The sequence below is a fragment of the Macaca fascicularis genome, chromosome 17 (assembly GCF_037993035.2).
Source record: "Macaca fascicularis isolate 582-1 chromosome 17, T2T-MFA8v1.1".
NCBI classification, from domain to species: Eukaryota; Metazoa; Chordata; class Mammalia; order Primates; family Cercopithecidae; genus Macaca; species Macaca fascicularis.
Genome location: NC_088391.1, coordinates 11,402,059 through 11,406,325, shown reverse-complemented (window position 1 = coordinate 11,406,325; position 4,267 = coordinate 11,402,059).

The following is a 4,267-nucleotide window of genomic DNA, read 5'->3' as shown; positions in this document are numbered from 1 at the left end:
ATTGACAAATGAGATCTAATTAAACTAAAGTGCTTCTGCACAGCAAAAGAAACTGTCATAGAGTGAACAGGCAACCTACAGAATGGGAGAAAATCTATCCATCTGACAAAAGGGCTAATATCCAGAATCTGGGAGGAACTTAAACAAATTTACAAGGAAAAAACAACCCCATCAAAAAGTGTGTGAAGGATATGAACAGTCATTTCTCAAAAGAAGACATTTATGCAGCCAACAAACATGAAAAAAGCTCATCATCACTGGTCATTAGAGAAATGCAAATCAAAACCACAATGAGATACCATCTCATACCAGTTAGAATAGCGATCATTAAAAAGTGAGGAAACAACAGATGCTGGAGAGGATATAGAGAAATAGGAATGCTTTTACACTGTTGGTGGGAGTGTAAATTAGTTCAACCATTGTGGAAGACAGTGTGGTGATTCCTCAAGGATCTAGAACTAGAAATACCATTTGAACTAGCAATCCTAGTACTGGGTATATACCCAAAGGATTATAAATCATTCTCCTATTAAAACACATGCACATGTATGTTTATTGCAACACTATTCACAATAGCAAAGACTTGGAACCAACCCAAATGCCCATCAACGATAGACTGGATAAAGAAACTGTGGCACATGTACACCATGGAATACCATGCAGCCATAAAAAACAATGAGTTTATGTCCTTTGCAGGGACATGGATGAAACCATCATTCTCAGCAAACTAGCACAGGAACAGAAAACCAAACACTGCATGTTCTCACTCATAAGTGGGAGCTGAACAATGAGAACACATGGACACAGGGAGGGGAACATCACACACCAGGACCTGTCATGGGATGGGGGACTAGGTGAGGGATAGCATTAGGAGAAATACCTAATGCAGGTGATGGGTTGATGGGTGCAGCAAACCACCATGGCACATGTGTAACTATGTAATAAACTTGCACGTTCTGCACAGGTATCCCAGAACTTAAAGTGTAATAAATAAAAAATTTAAAAACCTCTCTCTCTTCCCTGAGTTGTCCAATTCTAAGAATCTCTCACAAGGAAATAACAGAAATGTAGACAAAGCTTTGTGCACACAGATATTCAGGATAGCATAAGTTACAATAACAAAAATTGGAAACAAAACATTCAACAACATGGGAGGGGTTAAGCAAATTACAGCCTATACATAAAAGAAACATTATGCAGCCACCGAAAATCATGGGTGCCAAGAGTCTTTAATACTGTTGAGAAATGTTGAGGTCTTAAAGTGCATCATCAGTTTGAGCACAAAGATGATGGTAGATAAGCAGTCGATAATGTTAGCTGTGTTTTTTGTTGAATGAGGGATCATGGGTGTCGTTTTTCCTCTGTTATACCTTTTCTGTTTGTCTTAAGTTCTCTGTAACAAACGTATAGTTTATAAAAATTTAAAGCATTATTTTACAATAAAAAATTGAGCTTATCAGAGATCTTACAGTCATACCCTCAAGTGGTTTCTTTCCTAAATGGATCCCTTGGTGTCTTTTATTTAAGACTATCCCTTTGGCAAGGATCCACTAACTTTTAAGCTAAACTTTAAAGTATCAGGAGGGGTTAGTTAGACAAGAAAGGGAAAGAGCATCCAGGCAGAGGGAATAAGTGGCAGAGGCATGGAGGATGACATCTCATGAGAGATGGGAGAAGGGTCTTTAGGAACCGCAGAGAAAGAGAGGGGAGATGGGTCTGAAATAGATGACTGGGTCACAGACAGAAGGGCACTGAGGTCCTTGCTGTAGAATTGGGTTCCCACCTGCTGCTCATGAGGAGCAATGGGGGATTTTAAGCAGGGAAGTGAACTGATTAATTTCATTGCAGAAATTGGTGCTATGGCTGCATCATTGGTTGTCTTAGTTTGTGCCTGATGCAAAGCAGGTGTTCAGTAAATGCTGTGTTTGAATAAATAAATGCATGTAAGAGGGGTGACGCTAGAGGCAGGGAGGCAGAACAAAGGCTGTTGCATCAATCTGAAAGATAGATGCTGGTGGCCTGAACAAAGACAATGACTGCTGGGTTGAGAAGAAGAGATAGTTTGGAACAAATTCAGGACTTCTGGTCTCCAGCCTGGCATGCAAGAAGCATGGCAGTCATTTACCCTGTTCACGCAAAAAGAAAAATAAATGAACAAACAGAAAATCAATAACTTAGATCCATCAGAGAACTGAGGTCTTAGCTAAACCAGTGAGTGAAGCCAAAATTGATAGATAGGCATATACAGAGAATCACTACCTATCAGAGCAGAAGCCCAGGAACAAAAACTCTGTGGAAACCAGTACTAGGGTAGGAAAACATAATCTGTGATTGACAAATTGGTAGAGAAAGTCAGTGTGGACAAGGTTGAGAGTTAAAAACTCCAGGAGGGCCCAGTCTTGAAGAAGCCTCCACACTTTTATGACTTTTACCTCCAGGAACCGTATCTGGTTCTCTGAAGAGCAGAGAAAAATTCCTTTGTGCTTCTGGCAGCGGGAGAGGAAAAGTAGCCATTTAAAAATATACCAAAGAAATCGAACAAATGTACAAGAAAAAAACAAACAACCCCATCAAAAAGTGGGCAAAGGATATAAACAGACACTTCTCAAAAGAAGACATTTGTGCAGCCAACAGACACATGAAAAAAATGCTCATCATCACTGGCCATCAGAGAAATACAAATCAAAACCACAATGAGATACCATCTCACACCAGTTAGAATGGCGATCATTCAAAAGTCAGGAAACAACAGGTGCTGGAAAGGATGTGGAGAAATAGGAACACTTTTACACTGTTGGTGGGACTGTGAACTAATTCAGCCATTGTGGAAGACAGTGTGGTGATTCCTCAAGGATCTAGAACTAGAAATACCATTTGACCCAGCCATCCCATTACTGGGTATATACCCAAAGGATTATAAATCATGCTGCTCTAAAGACAGATGCACACATATGTTTATTGTGGCACTATTCACAATAGCAAAGACTTGAAACCAACCCAAATGTCCATCAATGATAGATAGGATTAAGAAAATGTGGCACATATATACCATGGAATACTATGTAGCCATAAAAAAGGATGAGTTCATGTCCTTTGTAGGGACATGGATGAAGCTGGAAACCATCATTCTCAGCAAATTATCACAAGGACAAAAAACGAAACACTGCATCTTCTCACTCACAGGTGGGAATTGAACAATGAGAACACTTGGACACAGGAAAGGGAACATCACACACGGGGGCCTGTTGTGGGGTGCCGGGGGAGGGGGGAGGGATAGCATTAGGAGATATACCTAATGTAAATGACGAGTTAATGGGTGCAGCACACCAACATGGCACATGTATACATATGTAACAAACCTGCACGTTGTGCACATGTACCCTAGAACTTAAAGTATAATAGAAACAAAAACAAAAATATACCCAGGCACTCTGTTCTTAAGCAGACTTGCCCTCAAGAGAAACTACACAAGCAAGAAGAGAGTGGGGTGAAATATTTAGTGTTAAAACAATCATCAACCTAAAATTCCATACCCAGTGAAATTATCCTTCAAAGTAAAGGAGAGGGAAATTTGGAAGGCTAAATGAAGTTGAGGAGGATTTATTCCCTACTTGGTTATGGAATTAAGTGGTAATTGAGAAGATTTTATGGTTATTTTCTCTTTGCTTAAAGACTGAATGTGTTAACCAGCAGTGCATGCAAGAGAAGAGGCTTGTGAGGGAAGCTTTGGACATAATGAATTTAAGGTACTTCAACATCCGGGCCGGGGGCGGTGGCTCAAACCTGTAATCCCAGCACTTTGGGAGGCCGAGACAGGCGGATCACGAGGTCAGGAGATCGAGACCATCCTGGCTAACACGGTGAAACCCCGTCTCTACTAAAAAAATACAAAAAACTAGCCAGGCGAGGTGGCGGGCGCCTGTAGTCCCAGCTACTCGGGAGGCTGAAGCAGGAGAAAGGTGTGAACCCGGGAGGTGGAGCTTGCAGTGAGCTGAGATCCGGCCACTGCACTGCAGCCTGGGCGACAGAATGAGACTCTGTCTCAAAATAAATAAATAAATAAATAAATAAATAAATAAAATAAAAAGGTACTTTAACATATCTACATAGAAGAGGGGAAAGGGTTTGGGGTAGAGTTGTAGATTTCTACCTCATCAGTATTGGTGTCAGTGGGTTTGGTTCAATTATTCAGGGAGAATGTATTAAATGAAAAGAAAAAGGAACTGAGAACAGAACTCTGAGATAACATTTGAGAGTATGTCAGTAT